Here is a 21,181-nt window from a genome sequence, read left to right as displayed (position 1 = left end):
TCCGAAGCCAACAACGACGTTGCTCCCGCAACCTGGGGCCGGGTTGACCGGGCTATATCTTCTTCTAAGGCCAGGGGCGGTCCCGGCCCCCAGGAGCCCCGCCTCCTCTGGCCTTAAGGCGAGCACTCCTCCTGGGGGCAACCAGTTCCCTTCGCCTCTCTGCCCTAAGCCTCTGCAGATCAGGAAAAGCCGAAGGGTTACTGGGCCCTGGAGGAGGCTCACCTGTGGCCACTGAGTCATCAAGCCCCTCTGGGGCCAGAAGGGCTTCACCTGGGGCCAGCTCCTGATGCACTGCCACAGGTGCAGGCTCTTCAGCATCTAGGCCTTGCCCCAGTTCAGCCGGCCCTGGAGGCGGGGATTCCTGAGCAGGCTGGGATTCCTCTGTTTCATCCTCCGAATCAGAATCCCAGGCCATCACACCATCCCCCCTCCCAGGCCCCCCCCTCAACCGAGGGTCCGGACCCGGCTTGCCGGGGTACGTCGCATGGAACTCTCGGAGGCAGGCAGGTGCGTGGACGTTGGCCGCTGGTTCCCAGGAACGGTCCTCCGGTCCGTACCCCTTCCAGTCAATGAGATACTGCAGCTTTCCCCTGCGGTATCGGGAGTCCAGGATGCGTTCCACCTCGTACTCAGGCTCTCCCAGGCCATCACATACGCCCTTTGGGGCAGTGAGGTGGAAAGGAAACTAGCGGCCAGCAGTATTTCTCTGCTGCTGGCCGTTTCACGAAGATTCCCCCACCTCAGAGTAAGTATCTTGCCTTCTTGTATTCATTTCTTTGGTTACTTCCATCCCCCCAAGAGCACACCCCCTCAGCAACTTTTAATGCAGAAGATGTGGTGTGTGTCCCTGGGTGCCAGGATGAGGCCAGAGGCTTTTTCTGCCCCCTTTCCTGGTATTGTCCTTCCACCTCTTCCCAGGAGGCTGCAGGGCCCAGGGAGGTCCTCTGGGGCAAGGAATTGGGCCCAAGCCATAGGGAGACCCGTCCTTCCTGGTGTGGGGCTGCTTCTGTGCTCTCTTGCACCCATCCAGGGTGGGGTTCGTAGTGTCATCTGACCCAGATTTTTCTTTCCTCTGCAGAACACAGTAATTTGGCTGGAGCTGGCCTGCTTCCGGCAAAATCTGAAAGCAGGTAAGCCTTGGCCAAAGACTGGCAGAAGAAGAGGCGTCGAGAATCAGGAGGGGGACAGATGATTTAACCAGCCATGAAATATGGACTGAGATTGGGCAGAACTCGAAGGAAGGAAGGAAGGAAGGAAGGAAGGAAGGAAGGAAGGAAGGAAGAATCCAAGACAGATGGTCATCTAATCTCTGCTTTAAAACCTGCAAGGAGGGAGAGTCCATCACCTTCCAGGGGAGTCCATTCTTTTGTTGAACAATGTTTAGTCGGAATCTCCTTTGTTGTATCCTGAAGCCATTGGTTCAAGTCCTACCGTCCAGAGCAGGAGAAAGAAAGCTTGCTGCATCTTCCATGGGATAGCCCTTGAGTTATTTGAAAATGGCTCGCTCTCACTTCCGGTCGGCGCCATCGGCTAATGGCGGATTTCCCTCCGAGCTCCGGAGGGGGTCTGTTTTGCGAGTTCGGGTCCTGCCGCTACGGCGAAGCGGGGACCCTTTTAAATTACAGGCGCGGAAGCCTGTAAACAAGGAGACTCGGTGGGCACCATTGCGCCCCCCCGAAATCGCGAAAGAGCCTTTTTAAAGGCTCCGGAACGGCAGTGGGGGTAAAGTGCGGTGCTGAGAGTCGTCACCCAGCCCGTGAAGCGAAGCCGCATTGCCATAGCCGGAGAGCGCCGATTCCTTCCTGAAAATTTGGATTACAACTAAAACCTGTGAGTAGGACTGAAAAACGATTTGGATTTACAAATACCTAGAATTTTGGCTGAAAACGGGATTGGCTTAAAGTAAGGAAGTCAGCCTTTCCCGGACTGCAAAAGTACACAGCAAAGAAGGTTAAAAAGCTGCAACCTTTGAGAAATCGTAAAGAACTAAGGGAACTAGACATTAATTGTGAAACGTCCCCCCTTCTGCGGGCAGGAGCAAAAGGGGGTGGAATTTGTGACTGGAACCTGCCGGAAAAAGACTTCAAAAAACTTTTACCGCTGTGTCAAATACCCCTGAAATGGACTGCCTAAGCGAGAAAGCCGGAGAGTGAGAACTGTCAGTGAGTTAATAGTTTACTTGGAATGTTACATTGTTTCAAGTTATTTGGCTCAGGAGAGCTACAAAAATTACTGACCTGCTAAACTCTGAAAACGTAGGAAACTGTTACAAATGACTGTTGGGGAACTCTAGGGGAATTGACTGTAAGACATTTTGCTTTAGAAGCTTTGGAAACTTTCTTCCCCTAGAGGACATTTTGGTAATTGTTGGCTCTCTCTGGTGTCACTGGATCAAGCTGACTGATTTTCTTGCATTACTTAAACTAAATAGTTTTTAATGGATTTTGAATAAACATGCAATAAATTGTTACTGTTTTGGATTTCATTGTGTTATTGTCTTCCATTGATCTGGACACTTTTCTGTTGCTGCAGCCGAAAACAGCATTAGCATTTTTTGCTGCTGCATCGCTCTCAGGTTGACTCATAAAAAAATTCCTTCCTGTAGCACCTTAAAGACCAACTAAGTTAGTTCTTGGTATAAGCTTTCGTGTGCATGCATCTGAAGGTGTATCTGAAGAAGTGTGCATGCACACGAAAGCTTATACCAAGAACTAACTTAGTTGGTCTTTAAGGTGCTACAGGAAGGAATTTTTTTATTTGGACTATGGCAGACCAACACGGCTACCCATCTGTAACTGGAACCATGGAAGGTTGACTCATGTTAAGCTTGCGGTCCACTAAGACCCCTACAAGGAAAGGACTGTGGCTCAGTGGGTAGAGCACATACATTGTATGCAGAAGGTCCAAGGTCCAGTCCTCAGCATCTTCAGGTAGGGCTGGAGGAGACCCCCCATCTGAAATTCTGCATAGCTGGTGCCAGTCAATGGACCATTGGCTTGATTGCGTATTAGGCAAATTGCAGTGTTCCTGTATTCCCATGTTCTCTCAGAAAATGGGAGAGGTATTTGGTCAAAAGTGGGTGAGGAAACAATGCCCAGAGTCTGCATCTGTTAAAACCATTTCATCAGATCAAATAGGCTCTTGCCTGTGAGAGCTTATGCTTGAATAAATTGGTTAGTCAATTTGTTAGTCATAAGGCATGACTTCTGCAAGAGACAGATATCTGAACTGAATGTGCTGTAGCCTTTAAGATGCTCTATTCCCATCCCCAACTAACACGGCTACTTTTCTGTAATTTATTAAGATCATGCATTATATTTGTCTGGCCCAAATCCTGTTATCCCTCGTGATATTAACTCTTGATCTTTGCTGTATTTTCATCAGCCTGGCTCTCTCTGGTATTGCCTGATGGAAGCTTTGCAACTCACCCTTGTGTCTTCTCTCAGATTAATAGCTGAATATACTCATTTTATTCTTATCCTAGTCTCTGGAAATGCACCCAGAGTTTAGCCAAAATAAACAACTGAATCACGACCATAGCAACCTTCAAGGGCAAAAAGGGTAACAGAATCTCATCGCCGGGAAGAGGGCCGTAGGTGGAGCGGTCTATCATATGTTCGTATTCTCATTCATTCACTCATTTCCAGTGCTCCTATTGCGGTCAAGATACGTCCTTGAGAGAGTGATGCCATCTCCAATTAATTAATATGGAATTTAGAAGAGAGCAAGGGGTATCTTCGTCACGTTGCACTCACAGGTACATTTGGAGCTGTAATATAGTGCAGACACCCAATCTTATAATCTGTATCCTGAGGCAAACGGCACTATATTAAAAAAGAAAATAAATTGACAAACACCACCTTTGTATTTCCTCAACAGACCATCATAAGCCATCAGTAACAGCAGGTACAGATCCCAGTTTGTCTCAGTAGTAGGTCCGTCCGTCCTTACCCCATATCCCCACCACTGAGAATCCAGACACTGACATTGCGTGACCAGGCGGTGACAGCCCCAGCCCCCAGGGGTCATAAGAAAGGAATAAAGACTCTGACAACGTGTTATGGAATTAAAATTAGGCCACAACTTTATTAAACTTCCGAATGTAGGAAGACCTTGGCTTAGGCCTTGGGCGTGTACCCCTACCAGCCCCTCAATAGGGGAACTGGGGCACATCAGGGTAAATGGGATATGGGGGTACACTGCGAGACGTAAGTGTACGTAAGTGTACATTGTCCCTTCCATCAACACTGTACTCAAACTGCTGGGATAGCTCAGTCGGCACAGCATGAAACTCTTTACCTAGGGTTGTGGGTTTGCAGAGGGTTAGGCTAGATGACTCTATGGTTCTCCCTTTTCTATTCCTTAGCTGCCTCATATGAGAGGGATAAAGGATGTGGAGCCCTCAAATATTCCACAGTGCCTTCCCGCAATATATTTCACTCCTGGTTGTCGTCAACATGCAATTCTGAATGTAGTAATTTAGAACAGGTATTTCATTAACAAACAATCCACCACGTATGTACAATACCCAACTGAACATCACCTCATATTATTATTATTATTATTATTATTATTATTATTATTATTATTATTATTAAATAATAATAATAATAATAATAATAATAATAATAATAATAAATCAGGCTCAGGAAAGCAGCATCAGATGTTCCATCTGAGGGGCAAATGGGGTCCACTGGTTCTCTGTGGGGGCGGGGGGGGGGGTTAGTGGACAGCATGACTGGATTAGGGCTTCCTTTGCTCAGTCTGAACTAATCTGAGTGATTGCCTAGAGTGACTTGCCTTTCCCAACAAGGCAGGAAAAGTAAAACTTGCCTTGACTTCTGAAAGAAACTAACCATTTTTAAATGGGTAATTAAATAGCTCTCTCTGAAGAGAGAGAGGTACCTGGCTGAGGTACAAAGCTCTCCTCTTATTTTATTTTGGAAATAAGTTTTATACACGGTTTTCCGATCGTTGTGTGAAGGTTCTGAGAGGAATTATGCGTGGGAATAGAAAGAAAGTCGTCCCCCGTCCCCCCAATCTAACTTAAACATGAAGCAATTGATAAAAATAGGAGATCAGTTCCCACGAATGCATAAGGGAGCTTGTTTTATATCCGAGCTTCAATATTATCTGCTTTCAAATGTCATATAATCCCAAATTAATAACTGTGGTTTACTGTGACTGCACAGTGACAGGGATATTGTTAAGTACTGCCTAAAGAGATGACATTTGAAATCATCATTTCTTTCAAGAAGAAAAGGAATGATTGCCATATTTAGAGGCACTTAGCACTGGGACACTGGTGGCAGTTTGCTGTTCAGCTCCCAGAAATAATCGAATGTTATTGAATCATATAGAATCCATGCCGGCTGCCTGCGCTATTGCAGCCATAAATTAAAATGACAATCCATCGGCTGGCAGCTTCTCCTTGGGAGCAGGCATCTCTAATCTCGTGTTGTCTTTCCAAAGCAGCTTGCCTGGTACCGCATGTGCAATGTGATTTTCTTTTACAGCTAAATTATGACTCCAGTGTGATTGATCTCCTCAAGCTATTTTGAGATTCCCTGACTGCCTAGAAGTTAGATCGTGTATATTTGCTAAGGTTGAGGAGTTTTGGGAGGGTGGGGAAGAGATCTTTCTATGATTTCAGTGCCACAAAATGCTCGTTTGAAAACTGATTTCTCTTATTTCACTCTGCGCCCCTCCAGATGCACACATTGAAACTAGAGGCAGAGCTCTAAACTAGAGTGAGACAAGCAAGTATTCTGGCCACAGATGCAGCTACTTGTATGAAGTCTCATACAGAAGAGCTATTGGTAAAGGATATTATATTCACATTTTAGTTATTTGTATCATACCCCTCTGAGAATCTCAAGGTTTGATTTATTTATTTATTTAAACTGTTTTTATACTGCTTAATATATAAAACTGTCTCTAAGTGGTGTACAGAAAACTAAAACAATTACAACCAATGCTACAAAAACACACTAAGACAAATTATTAATAAACAATATCCTGATATCAATTCCTTCTCCCACTGACACACCTCCCCCATTCAGCAGCTCTCAGCCTCCTGGGTCTCGCTTAGGCCCCAAACAACCTCATAGAACACCCCACAATTATTATTTTTTTAAAAAAATATTTTATTGGGGGGGGGACAATTACAAAGAAATAAAGTGATGCAGAAAAAAGGAGGGAAAGTGAGGGGCAAAGATGAAAGAAAGAAAGAAAGAAAGAAAGAAAGAAAGAAAGAAAGAAAGAAAGAAAGAACTACACCCCACAAATGAAGAGGTTTCCTGAAACTTGTTGACATCACTCTAGTCTTTCACTCTACTTTTCTGAGCAGGCACCAAGGTTGCTGAATCCTTCTCAGGCTACTCACTTCCATCAGCATCCAGTCATCCACAGCGTATACACCTAGTTCTGGGCTACAACAGGTTTGGTGAGTTTCCCAGGAGGCTCAAAAGATGACAAGACACCTCTTCATTGTATAAGGGAGTCATTGGAAGTAAGTGTGAAAGACTATATTGAGACCACACCTTTTCTGTGACCTATCTATGATGACTTGATGATGCATCTTGAGATGTATTGTGGGAAATTTGGGGAGACTTTAAAAATACTGATGTAACCATTGTTTGGGGCTTCTGGCTGCTTCATCTTGGTGTTGTCGTAGTAGGAAGTCTTGTTGCAACAATAAAGATCAGGCCTACTGGCCGCTGTTTTGCTTCTATTTCCTGGCTGAAGTCTCTTGCTTGTGACCCCCGACCTGAACCTATGGGAACCAAGGTGGGGTGCTCCAATGACCCCCTTATATGGTATTCACTTTTCTTCCTCTGGTCTCTGCACACCTCTCTTCTTTTAGGATTTGTCAGTATGGGAATTTACTGTACGTCTGCAGCTATTTACATTCCCCCTTAATTGATGTAGTTCATGTGAAGGACTGACAAAACCCGGGACCAGGAGGAAGGGACGCTGGATGAAGATTGGATTGTTTTTATCTCTTTTTTTTTTACTAGGATTGGTTTATAAAATTGATGAATGTTAGAAAAATGTTGGAACATAATTACTTGGCTCTAGCAAAAATGTCTAATGAATTAGGCAAGAATATTATGGTTATGAGAAGTTGGTAAAAATAAGATTTAAGTTTTAAGTTTTAAGGTTTTCTATAAGATAAGATGAAAATAGATTAAGGTAATGTAATGACAGAATATTATGAAATATGGAAAGGATTTGCTGCAATAATTAATAACTAGGATACAAAAAAAGGGAGGAGGAGGAGGTCAAAGAATGAAGGTAATGAAAGTTGAAGATTCAAGAATGATGGATTTGTTTTTATCTGTTTGTGGTGTATTTTTGGTTTTTTTGAACCTACATTGTGTGATGTGGTTTGTTTTCCTTTGTTCTCTTTTTTCTTTTTTTCTGCTGTGTTTTTTTCTGTAATTTTAAAATTTTTTCAATAAATATCATTAAAAAAAAAGATGATGATGATGATTTTAGGTTTTAGCTTACTTGACACAACAGAATCAACAAATTAAAAAGCAGGGACAAAGACAAAAGGGAACGCCTATTGCTATGAAAGGAAAAGGCCCAAATCGCTCCTCATATACAAACTCAACTCTGGTCTAATTAAAATGGGGAAAAGGTGGATTAACAGCTAAAGAACGCTCAACAATGGACAAGCCTTTTCTCTCACAAGATGCCTGCAGGCTCCTTTTGATGTTGCCTTTGTGGCATGAGAGTTGCTGCAGTGCAGGGATGGGGATGGGGTTGTGGCTTTCCAGATGTTTGTGCACTCCCAGCGCCCAGTCAGGGATGATGGGAGTTGCAGTTCAGTAACATTGGGAGGATCACAGCTTCCCCATCCCTGCTGAAGCACACTCATGTCAGATGCCATGGGATGAGTCTATCATTCAATCCCTTCCTATGAATTGTGGCCCAAAATGACAGAAGGGACCACAAGAGGTAGGGTCAGCAAATGAGCACCTTGGCTCATCCAGGATGAAGTTCCCTGTGTTCCCGGTTTGGCAGCCAACACTTGATCCATTACACTACATTACCTTTAAGAATACCACCACAGGTGTATTCCATCTTTTTGGACACCTTTTTTTTTTGAAGGGGTGGAGGGAGAAAGGGAAACAGAACCTGAGGCCTATACCTGTCAAATTCATAAGCCCTAAGGGCAGTGTTGGAATTTGGGCTATCAAATTCAGCAGCGCCTTGTGCGACACTAAATTTGGTGCCACCAGCCTCTCTCATTCCGTTCTACAGCATTGTTTTTGCAACCCCTTGCGGTGAGGCACCCAGTGCAACCTCACTGGGCCTGCCACCCTAAAACCACTTTTGTTAGGGATGGTATCCGGTGAAATCGTTCTGTTTGCTCAGGAATTGTGCAATAGAACTTTCACTTTCTCTCCTCTACCTGTGTCCCCCCCCCCACCATCCTTCCAAAATCTGCTCTAGAAGGTTGAAGGGAAAACCCAGAACAGATTTAACGGGTGCTGTGAGGTGCGTGGTGAGGTGCACAGAGAGAGGAAAGGGAAGTTCTGCTGTGCAGCCAAAAGTCTTTGCGCTGAAGGAACGACTTGCCATGGAGCTCTGCCTTGTTTCCTGTCTTGCTTTGCTTCCCTAGTGTGGTGTAGTGGTTAAGAGCGGTAGTCTCATAATCTGGTGAACCGGGTTCGCTTCCTCGCTCTTCCACCTGCAGCTGCTGGGTGACCTTGGCCAGTCACACTTCTCTGAAGTCTCTCAGCCCCACTCACCTCACAGAGTGTTTGTTGTGGGGGAGGAAGGGAAAGGAGAATGTTAGCCGCTTCGAGACTCCTTAGGGTAGTGATAAAGCGGGATATCAAATCCAAACTCTTCTTCCCTATGATGGAAGCAGAACCAGGCAGAGGAACCAGGCAGAGGGCCTTCTCGGTAGTGGCACCCACCCTGTGGAATGCCCTCCCATCAGATGTCAAGGAAAAAAACAATTATCTGACTTTTAGAAGACATCTGAAGACAGCCCTGTTTAGGGAAGTTTTTAATGTCTGATGTTTTATCACATCATCATCATCATCATTATCATTAATTCTGTTGTGAGCCGCCCAGAGTGGCTGGGGAAACCCAGCCAGATGGGTGGGATATAAATACTAAATTGTTGTTTTTGTTATCTGATAGCAACTTGAGCGAGGAAACAAAAGGCAGCATCATTGTAAAATAATACTGTAATAGGTATGAGTTACTCGTGCGTAAACTGGTGCCTTTCTTGGTTAATTTGCCTTGTTAAACCTTTCTGACTGCACAGCCTCTTCTCATGGTGGCTGCCTCAGTCACTGGCAGAATCTGTCAGTGGGCGTTTCTTGAACCTCTTCCAACATAAAAGTTGTTTGACACCCAGTCTCCTCCTCCTCTCACTGCGCGGGAGTCTTCTGCGCAGGGTAGGCGTGGGTAGCGGAGGACCTGGGCTCTCCTCACTGATGTCCAGTGAAGAGTCCTGGAGCCCTCTCTCCAATTCCCCCGTCTGCCCCCCTTTATCCCTGGTGTTGCGCTGATTGGCTTCCCCCTCTACTGAGCTGTTTCTCCCCCTGCAGCTGGGTCCTTCGCCAGCATCATCTGGGAACCTCCCCTTCGCCTCTCGCTCCGATGTCAGTTCCCTGACAAATACATTTTAAAAAAAGGGCAACACAGCCTTTCAATAAAACATTAAGATGCAATCCTAACTCATTTATCTGGCAGTAAGCCCCATTTAATAGGACTAACTTCTAAACAGATATAGTTAGGATTGAGCTGTTTGTACTTAACAGGCACGTCTGTCAAAATAAAAAAGTCTTTGTCAAACAGCAAAAGGCTTCCACAACGGACGCCTCCAGACTGTCAAATATTTTCTGGGAGTGATTCAAGTGCCTACCAATAAGTTTAGGTCTGCACAATTAAAAGTGGATTAAAACGCTCTGCTGCCCTAGCATAAGAAATCCACTTTGAAAAAGACTTTTTGCAGTTTGGAAAGCGAAGGGAAAATGCATTGACAAGTGTGGGCTGAACAAAAGATGAATGGAAAGATGTATAAACACCCTGCAAACAAAATGGGATGAATGCTCATCATTGTATAACCTCCCTGTAAGCAAATCAGAACAAATACTCAGTGAAGACCAGACATAATCTAACCTTCGTGTAAGCTTTGTGCAAGCAAAGTGGAATGATGGCTCAATAACTAGGTTGTCTGAAGCAACCCAATGTTGCAGCCATTGAAAAGTCCCTTCTAACTCTTGTTGCTATCAGCTATATTTCTACCCTAGATGGTACTCAGAGAAGTGCCTCTACTTCTGGGAAGGCTGTTACAGTTTCCCTCTTGTTTACTGGACCAAAATTATGCAGGGCTTTAAAGCTAGTTACCAACACTTTGAATTGTGTACAAAAGCCAATTAGCAATCAAGACAAGCACTGGAGGACAGATGCCATAGGTTCTTACAAATGTGTGTCCAATTCTGGACCAACTACAGGTTCCCAAGACTCTTCAAAATAGCATGTGCAGAACACACTGCAGCAATCCAAACTTGATGTAGCTAAGGCATGTGTTAATAGCAGTACAGTGGTACCTCAGGTTACATATGCTTCAGGTTACATACGCTTCAGGTTACAGACTCCGCTAACCCAGAAATAGTGCTTCAGGTTAAGAACTTTGCTTCAGGATGAGAACAGAAATCGTGTTCCGGCAGCGCGGCGGCAGCAGGAGGCCCTATTAGCTAAAGTGGTGCTTCAAGCTAAGAACAGTTTCAGGTTAAGAACGGACCTCCAGAACAAATTAAGTACTTAACCCGAGGTACCACTGTACTGCCTCACAAATGGGTGGCAGTGTCTAAGCTGGACAAAATGTAGCTCTTCTCTTATATTTATTTATTTCAGCATCTGTTTCTCCTTTCTGTACTTTCTGAGGTTAGAAGGGCACCGCTTCCCTCCCTCACAAATACAAATGCAGAAAGCTGGAAAACAAAATGAAATGAAATCACACCACCTTGCATTTTCTCTGTTTGGAGAGATAAAGAAGAGATTGATGTGGAATCTTCAAGAAGCAGCAGGTTTTGACATTGTCTTCCTAAGACTTTAAAAAGAATTCCACACTCCACATTCTTTTTGACCACTTTTATTATTTCAGTTTAGGGACATTCAATCATTATCATATAAAGGACATGGCTGACTTGGTTCTGTTAATTCCAAGGGGTCTACTCTGCGTAGGACTTACTTGGACCTAACCCATTGCTTTTGCTTTGTTATAATAGCTTAGACACGCATTGCCCTTATTTAATAATATTTCAAGCCACTGCTGACGTCCACTCATTTTCTCCTTCGGTGCCTGAAAATAAAATAACACTCATTTTCTGCCATCCTCACCCACATCATCATTCAGATTGTTCAAGATGAGACCCGAGTCCAAGTCAGTCATGAAACTGTTTACTGTCTCTCAGACCAACCTACTAATAGGGTTATTATGTGGGGGTGAGTGGAGATTTCTAAGAAAATGTAAATAGGGATTGATAATTGGAAAATTGATATCTATAATAGCTTAATATCTTGAGTGAGGATAAATGTTAGAGGGCAAGGATTTGCTGAATTTAATATCTGAACTGGAATACAAAAGGGGAGGTGTGAGGAGGTCAAGAAACTAGTGAATGAAGTATAAGATTTGAAAATATTAATCTATTTTCTGTTTTGTCTTTTGGTTTTTCTTTTTGTTCTTATTCTTTTTTTTCTTTCTCTTCTTTTGTTAACTGTTTTTTATTGTGTATTTTTTATGTGTTTTGTTTTTGTATTTTTATATCTTAGTAGTTTTTCTTATGTTTAAATTTTGGAATTTTTTATTGTTTGTGAAACTTTAATAAACATTATTATAAAAAATATATATGTGGGGGTGAGTAGATCTGAGCTTCTAAAAATAAGGAAAGGGGGAAATGGATCACAGACATTATCTCAGTCCTACTATAGCATTGCATATTGCATACGGTGAAGAGAAGGGTTTAGTCAGATAGAGAGAGAGAGAGAGAGAGAGAGAGAGAGAGAGAGAGAGAGAGAGAGAAGGAGGGAGACACCATCTAACAATTCCACAGCTGAGGCAATATTTTAACCAGAGACTTCCTGCCTTATAGCTTGTCCTCTTAACCTCCACAGCTCTCAACTGAGTGCCATGGTGACACCAACTCTGCAGGCTTCAACTCAAAAATTGCACCAATGTTCAAAACACCGGAAATATGAGTTGTGATCATCTCAAAAACTATATATATATATATATAAACATTTCCTTTCTCAAGTATAATCCTTCCTCCTGTGTCTGGAGACTTCATTTTGCATCCTGTGTTGGCTTCTCTGTTGTTTTGTGATGAGTGGGCAGCGCAAATCTCACTTAACAGGCAGATACCCCTGAAAATACAGTATTTCCTTGGCAACATTCATTGTCTGGCGCCAGACCAACAATTTCATGTCTGCAAATACATCCCACTAGTGGAGAGTACGACTGCATATTTTGTGGAGAGAGAATGGTGTGCTGACATGGGGCTTTTAGCAGAAATGAACAACACATGGTGCGTTCCCCTTAATAACACACCTAGGAGAAAAGTATATTTCTCATGCATAACAGGTGGTTGTCATGATGACCTGCGCAAACTGCCTGCCCTTTCACATACTTCCTTAAGCTAAACAAACAAACAAAAATTCCTTCCAGTAGCACCTTAGAGACCAACTAAGTTTGTTATTGGTATGAACTTTCATGTGCATGCACAGTTCTTCAGATACCTGAAGAAGTATCTGAAGAAGTGTGCATGCACACGAAAGCTTATACCAATAACAAACTTAGTTGGTCTCTAAGGTGCTACTGGAAGGATTTTTTTTAAAATTTTGTTTCAACTACGGCAGACCAACACGGCTACCTACCTGTTCCTTAAACTAAAGACACCATTGCTTGAAGACTGAATGGACATGTTTCTTGTCTCTCTCTCTCTCTCTCTCTCTCTCTTTTCCCACTCTGCCGGCAAATGAGAATGTTTTAGTTTTAATTATTTTCTGTCTTATAGGAACCCAAGAAGGGAGGCTTCCAATTCATATCTCTTTCCCTAACTTGGGATACAATAATTATCTCAGGCACATAGCTGTCAACGTTTCCCTTTTTTAAAGGGAAATTCCCTTATTCCGAATAGGATTCCTCGCAAGAAAAGGGAAAAGTTGACAGTTATGCTCAGGCATCCTGCCTATGGGACCTGCCTCACATTGCCTCAGAGCCTGTTCCCCATTGCTTGAGCCACATCACCACTGCTCAAGATATAGCTTAGGTTTATTTTTATTAGTTCTTGTCTTCTTAAAAGGTAAAGGGACCCCTGACCATTAGGTCCAATCGTGGCCGACTCTGGGGTTGTGGCGCTCATCTCGCTTTATTGGCCGTGGGAACTGGCGTACAGCTTCCAGGTCATGTGGCCAGCATGACTAAGCCACTTCTGGCGAACCAGAGCAGTGCATGGAAACACCGTTTACCTTCCCGCCGGAGCGGTACCTATTTATCTACTTGCACTTTGACGTGCTTTCGAACTGCTAGGTTGGCAGGAGCAGGGACCGAGCAACGGGAGCTCACCCCATCGCGGGGATTCGAACCACCGACCTTGATCAGCAAGCCCTAGGCTCTCTGGTTTAATCCACAGCGCCACCCGCGTCTTCTTAGGAACACCTTGAAGATGCTTGTATATTCTTTTAACACTCCCTGTGCTTTGGGGGAGTGGGCTGAGTAGGTAATAATGTTATTGTTGTTCAATATTGCTTTTTTGCTTCCCCCATGACGTCTCGCCAGCAGAGGGGAGTGCACAAAAATATGACAAACGCCATTGTTTCCACAGTCCAAATTCCTTAAAATACTACGTTTCCTGCTCCCCACTTCCCAAGGCAGTAAGAAGTCTGAGAAGGGTCAATTTCCTTGTGAGGAGAGAGTCCTAGAAACCTGTGAGGTCTGTTTTGCTACAGTGCTTTGCCTCACTGTCTTTGAGGAGGCAATCTCCTTTGGCAGACGAAGCTATTTATATTCATTCATTATCCCCAGCTTGCTCTGTGATAGCCTGATTCGATGGGTTCACCAGCCTTGATGAGAAGGGTTTCTGTCGTTATCTGAACGGTATGTTTTGACATGTGGAAAACTGCCCATATTTCATCTGGGTTTTATTTCTTAAAAGCGCAGCACAGCAAGTCATGTTTTGCATGTCCAGTATCATGCATAGCACTGCACAAATATTTAAAATGTCCCTTTTAAAAAGGGAGCTGCTAATAGTTGCCTTCTCTGAATGGATTCCCCCCCCCCATTCTCATTTTTCCTCTTCTGCTGCCCCGACACCAACGTTCCTCAAAATTCCATCGCGATTCAAATGGCCTGACATCTTTCACTTTCCACAGCAGCTTTGCTTAATTTAAAGGCCTTGAGAGCAGACTAAATCATGCCAACAGTAATGTAATGTTAACATCGGAAAGCCACACTTGCTCTGCTTTGTGGAATACCTGAGATCCTCATCATTCTTCGAGGTGACATCATTCCGTCTCAAAGTCAGGCAATGCTCATGTATTATACATGTGTTTATGTAATATATTTATGTAATAAGAGCACTTGCTATGTAGCAAATGCCATGCCCTTGGGTCCCAGGCTGTTTTCATTATCATTCCATTTTCACAGCCTCCTATCTTTTAGCTAGCCAATTTCTGTGCATAGTTTCAGTCTAAAATTCTGAAGAAAATTATAAACTTAAATATCAGATCATCCATGCTTTGACAATAGACGAGGGAGCTAACTGGCCTGCTTTACCAAGACCTGGGTGGAGACCTGGGAGGAGTTAGTCTCTTCCATCAATGCTCTGCCAGGTGTTTAACGCAACACCAATATAAATTCAAGGGTCAGGGAATGGGGTTCAATGTGGTATTCAGGAATTCTCCCTCTTTAGGCTTCTTGTCCATTTGAGTGCCAGTTTTGAGTATTAGTCACAAAATTAAAAGATGCCTGCTTCTTGGGAGAAAAGCAATGACAAACCTAGACAGCATCTTAAATAGCAGAGACATCACCTTGCCAACAAAGGCCTGTATAGTTAAAGCTATGGTTTTCCCAGTAGTGATGTATGGAAGTGAGAGTTGGACCATAAAGAAGGCTGATCGCCGAAGAATTGAAGCTTTTGAATTATGGTGCTGGAGGAGACTCTTGAGAGTCCCATGGACTGCAAGAAGATCAAACCAATCCATCATTAAGGAAATCAGCCCTGAGTGCTCACTGGAAGGACAGATCCTGAAGCTGAGCCTCCAATACTTTGGCCACCTCATGAGAAGAGAAGACTCCCTGGAAAAGACCCTGATGTTGGGAAAGATTGAGGGTACAAGGAGAAGGGGATGACAGAGGACGAGATGGTTGGACAGTGTTCTTGGAGCTACCAGCATGAGTTTGACCAAACTGTGGGAGGCAGTGGAAGACAGGAGTGCCTGGCGTGCTCTGGTCCATGGGGTCACAAAGAGTCGGACATGACTAAATGACTAAACAACAACAACAACTGTGACAGATTGGAGAGTCTGTGACGGTGGAGCATCTATCTGAGGTGGTGGAGATGGTTTCTGATTTGGTGCTGTGGATGATGGTTCTGAGGGATTGCAGAATTCATGCCATGGCCAATGAACCTAGGGCAACTCGGGGCCTCGGGGCTTCTCTGATAACCATGGAGCCATCCTAACATGTCATAAGCCCAACTGGGCAGAACCATGGTGATCTGAAAGTGGGAGACTGAACATCTATGTCTTGTTCTGGTTGGATCACTTCCTATGGAGATTTAGACTTTCAGCAGCCATTTACACAACTGGCCTATTGAAATGGTCTGCCACTAGAGGCTAATGAATTCTGAAGAATTCTGGAAGGCTCTGGGAGACTTCCCAGCTGGTATGACTGGCACAAAACAAGCATTAACTGGTCTAGTTATACTGGATGATTTTCAGACATTGAGCCCTGAAGATGTGGAGAAGGTACTTGGATGGTTTAGGCTGATTTCCCAATCTCTGTCTGAATAGAGATTGCCTTGCTACAGTGAGCCATGTTCTGGTAATTTCTCCTTTTGATCACTACAGCGTGTTAGATGCCAGGCTGCCTTTGAAAATGGTCTGGAATAGGGCAACAAGATCATACTTGGGAAGGCCTGGTCTGTGTGGTCCAGGGCTTTGTCATCTCCATCACCATCGTCCAACCTGGACACTGAGGTCCACCTCCGAGGGCCTTCTGGCAGTTCCCTCACTGCGAGAAGTGAAGCTACAGGGAACCAGGTAGAGGGCCTTCTCGGTAGTGGTGTCCGCCCTGTGGAATGCCTTGCCATCAGATGTCAAGGAAATAAACAACTAGTTGTCCCTCCGCTTACGTATCCCTCTGGTTACATAAACTTCGGGATACGTAAGTGGCAACCTGGAAGTATATTTCTGGGTTTTTGCTGTGTGTGTGTGGAGAAGCAGTCTCTCCGGTTGCGAAAACCTTGGAATCTCGCCGGACCTCTGGAATGGATCCTGTCCGCAAACCAGAGGTACCACAGTATCTGACTTTTACAAGACATCTGAAGGCAACCCTGTTTAGGGAAGTTTTTAATGTTTGATGTTTTGTCGCTCTGTTGTTGTTACTAACCTCCCATTCATTTCTAGACCTTCTGCTACTATCAATCTTTTAAAGCTACAAAAGCGTTGTAACTTCTTACCAAGAGAAGGCTAGTCCTCCCTCGTCTCTGGAAACTCCATTGGTTTTATTTGTCAACAGCCATCACTATATTAGCTTTCCAAACCTCTTACTAAGTGGCCCATCAGCACTGAGAAGACCCCATGAGGGAGAAATTTGGTTTCCTCCCCTAGCTCCGAAGCTTGCTCCACAGTTGCAATGGAAGAGCAATCTTTTTCTTGATACTTTTCCGCACCTTGTTAAAAAAGATTTAGGTTTCGGTAGGGAGGCTGGGAAGATACAATAATGTTTAATTAACTACGTTGGGAAAAACTAATATTAAAATGTTGATTTCGAGAAAGCTGAGATCACCAAGAAATATGAGGTGGTTGGGGTGTTTTTTTAGGACTATCAAGCTATACAATTTTGAGCATGAAAAACAATGGAGATGTGGCTTCCTGTCGTGTTGTACTCAGCGAGCTATTTATGGATGAGCAAATTTTCCTGTTCAGTTGGAAAAGATCTATTCTAGGGCGATGACAAATGATGACATTTTCTTATGATTCCAACAAGCCCTTTATATTATCCATATACGCAAGATTTAATACTAAAACTCGCTTACCTTTAAACTGACACTTTCCTGCTTGATATGACAAACTTAAAACATCAAGGTGAAGATATTGTTATGAGCAGTGCTTTCTAGAAAAAGAGGTGCTGGAACTACCATGAACACCTCCCTTGTTCTCTTAGAATGGTAATGTTAGTCACATGAGAGAGGCCGGAATGAGTTCTGGCTGAAAGAAAGCCCTGGTTATGAGTTTGTGAGGTTTCTGGGCTCCCCTTCTAATTCCTTGGTGCCAAACACTGGATTTGGCATGTTAAAATACAAGCCAGGATCCAGACTGGCAACGACCCTCTAAAGATGGGTCATTAGCTGGGACAAAGGAAGTGAAGTTGTTTTAGGATTGCAGGGGTGGTGATATGACCTAGGAGAAAGAGGCCAGTCTGTTAAACACAGCAAGCTGTGGCCAGAACACCATGTGAGCTGACAGTTGGAATCCAAGGTTACAGAAATGGGAGTGTAATGCTGTGAGCCCCTCCATCATAGGCTCATGTTGCATATATGTGTAAATAAGCCATATATCATAAAAACACCACAGTCTCCGCTGTGCCACATTGTCCAAAAGGAAACACAGACCTGAAGTAAATCATGCCTGGAACTCTCTGGAATCTTGCACCGCTGTGGAGATTGGGGGTGGTGTGCATATTACATACAGGCAGCTTTTGATAGACTCTAAAGTAGGCATGAATGGATCGGTCTGTTTCTGGTCAATGTCCATTTTGCATGTGTCCATTCATAAGACTGCTGCATCTGATTCCCCAAAAATCTGCATATTTTTTTTTTAAAATGTTTAAATATGGATTTTATGATAAAATACATATTTAAAAATAGGGTTAAATTCTTATTTTGTCTCAATGCATTTTCAAACAATTTTTATCCAAAATATACACAGTTTAACTCTCTCTCTCTCTCTCTCTCTCTCTCTCTCTCTCTCTCTCTCTCTCTTTTTGCTAAGAACTGTATTGCAAGATTTGGAGAAGTGTAAAATTTGAGGGATAATTATGTTCCAATCCACACATTAGCCTAGAAGGTGCAGATGAAGGCTGCTTACACAAAAAAATGTTATTCTACAAACAATGGGGGCTACATATTTTCTATATAATCCTCACACAATCTACATCTGTCACATATATATTTTTTGGCCCTGAAAGGTACTTCATGAGAAACTGATTCCTTCCTGAAAACAAAAGCTCATTGCAAATTGATTCTGCATTACCCTTCATTGTGTCCATTTCAAAAAAGAGATAGGCAACCCCAGCAACGGGTTCTGAACGTGTAGCCATAACTCTCCCAAAGATGTTGTTGGTGTGAGTATGCTATGATCACAAACACCACTTCCTTCTTCATTCACCTGGTACATGTGCAAGGAGGAAAAGGTGTTGATAACCTAACCAAGGGGAGAGTTTTAAAATGCGTATCAAATAATTACACCTTCTCTTGTGGACAATAGGATATAGAATTGATCTAGATTGAAAGAAGCACTTCCGGAGGTGGCGCGAAACAGCAATGGCGGTCCTCTTCAGTCTCTGAAGAGGGGCTCCGCGGAAAAGGGTCGTGCGCTGCGGCACAGCGACGACCCATCAAGAAAAACCACGGGCAGAGTGAGCCCGTGGCCGTGGCCATGGGACTCGGCGGGCACCAGGAGCGACTCCAGAAACGGCGAAGGAGCCTCGTAAGGGGCTCTGGAACGTGGAAGGGGAAGCGGTGCTGTGAGTTCATCGCTCTTTCTGCGGAAGCGAAGCCGCGCGGCTGCTGCTTATGAGCGCTGTCCTTTCTTCCTGGAAAATCTGGCTTCAAAACTCTACACTCGTGAGTAAGGATTACAAGAATTTATTTGAGACAAAATTCTTTAAATTCGGCTGAAAACGGGAGGTGAAAACAGGAAGTCCGCCTTCCGATTCTGCTTAAGATCAAAGCAAAAACTTTTGCAAGCGGGGAGCGCTTTGAAAAGGACTATAAAAGGAAGCTGTCAAAATCGCGCAAGTCTGAACTGGTTTATTTGAAAGGGAAAAGGACTAAGTTGTTGGTGAGTGAACTGATTTGAACTGAAACCTCTCCTCTTTCCTATTAAGTGGATTACAAAAGTAGAATAACCAAATCGTTGGGCTGCCAGGATTATAAGAGCTGTCAAATTGCAGAAACTGTAACTAAATGTGGAAGCGTTACTGTTGAGCGCTGTTGGATACAAATAAGAGACTGCTATTTGCACCATTACTGAAACTTTGTATTACTTTGGGAAAGCTCTGCAAGTTTAAAGGACATTGAAGGTACCTCTTTAATCTTTTTTCCTTTTTGGGCTGCTGTTTAATGGTGGAAAAAGTTTCCTTTCTTTTTTCTTTTCCCTCTGATTTACAGGGGAGCTCCCTCTAGAGGATTTAGAACTAACAAATCTCTGGGAACTGCACATTATTTAGACTATCTTCTGGGTGGTTGTTTACATTTTGGATTATTTTTCCCATGGGATTTACAATTTGACCTTGACGCATAGACAGCTGTGGAATGAGTGGCACAAGGAAAACAAGGGCAGCCAAAATGAAAGCAGAACAATCTGCTCAGCAATTGCTACAAACAACATTGACTGTACAGCCACGCAGAGCATCTGTTCCTACTATTTCAACATTGCAAGAAGGAGAAGTTGTTCAGCCAGCCCAAGAGCCAGCTCCAAAAGATATGGCTGCAGGAGGGATTGACTCAGTTTCTAAACAAATTTTGGACCAGCTGGCAGCTTTAAATACAAAGTTTGACCAAGTTACAACTACCATCAACAAGCTGACTGAACAAGTCTCCCAAAATACACAAGTAATTGGGAATCTTCAAACAACAACTATAGAAAATCGGAAACTGGCTGTAGAAGCGAATCAAAAAGCAGAAGAGGCTAATAAGAAGGCCGAGGAGGTAAGAAGGGAAGTAAGGCCATTGTGCAGGCAAATCAGTGAACAACAGGCCTATCTGTCTATGGTGGAATTGAAAAATCGGGAAAATAATCTTAGATTACGAGCAATACCAGAACTTGAACAAGAAGATTTGATTGGTTTTTTGACATCAGAATTATCAAAGTTCTGGGGCATAGAAGAAGATAAGGACTTTAAAATTGTCACCGCTTTTAGACTGGGAAGAGTGGTGAGGAAGGACAGAGCTAGAGACTGCCTGATCATTTTGAGATCTAGGCAAGAAAGTGACAAAATACTAGGACTACATTTCAAAAAAGCATTGGTGATTCAAGGTAAAAAGGCAGAAATCTACAGAGATATCCCGAAACAACTTTTGGACTTAAGAACTATATATAAGGACTTAGCAGGACTACTGAGAAACAACACAATTCCTTATAGGTGGGAGTTTCCCCAAGGACTATCTTTCACTTTCAAAGGAAAAAAAGTTAAAATCAGAACAGCAGAAGACCAACTAAAATTCTTGAACGACCACGGAGAGGACCTTCGGAAAGGAGTAGCAGGAGCCTGGCCACCACCTCTGCCTGAATCAACACCTGCCCCACCTCCGGGTCTGGACGAAAAGGAAGACACATCCCTATAGAACTTCTAGATTGATCCAGGATGTCTCTGCAGCTTTTTAGTTGGAACATACATGGTGGAAACTCCCCGGAAAAAAGAAGAAGGATCTTTCATATATTGAAAAAAGAACAATTGGACATTATTTGCTTGCAGGAAACCCATGTGACTAGGCTCCATAGGAAAGTGTTAATTAACAAAAGACTAGGCCAAGAATTTATTTCATCAGATAAAGTCAAGAAAAGAGGCGTAGTGATCTATGCAAAGGAGAACCTGTCACCGAAATTTCTGTTTAAAGATGAGCAAGGAAGAATTTTGGCAATTGAGATTCAAACACAAGGAGAAAAGGTTTTGATAGTAGGCATCTATGCACCAAATGAAGGG

At 43.5% G+C, this 21,181-nt stretch overlaps 1 protein-coding gene across 1 annotated transcript in view; it reads left to right on the top strand.

The window, feature by feature from the left end:
* Window positions 1-2,764: 2,764 nt before the first annotated feature.
* Window positions 2,765-21,181, top strand: part of LOC308593585 (uncharacterized protein) — a gene marked incomplete at its 3' end in the record, with an annotated part of 125,406 nt that continues 106,989 nt past the window's right edge. The window contains exon 1 of the mRNA XM_081206046.1: window positions 2,765-2,810. The remainder of the gene's footprint in view (window positions 2,811-21,181) is intronic.

Source organism: Podarcis bocagei, assembly GCF_964188305.1.
Source record: "Podarcis bocagei genome assembly, chromosome: 8".
NCBI classification, from domain to species: domain Eukaryota; kingdom Metazoa; phylum Chordata; class Lepidosauria; order Squamata; family Lacertidae; genus Podarcis; species Podarcis bocagei.
The sequence above is the reverse complement of the archived record's forward strand: the minus strand, read 5'-3'. Positions and strand labels throughout refer to the sequence as shown.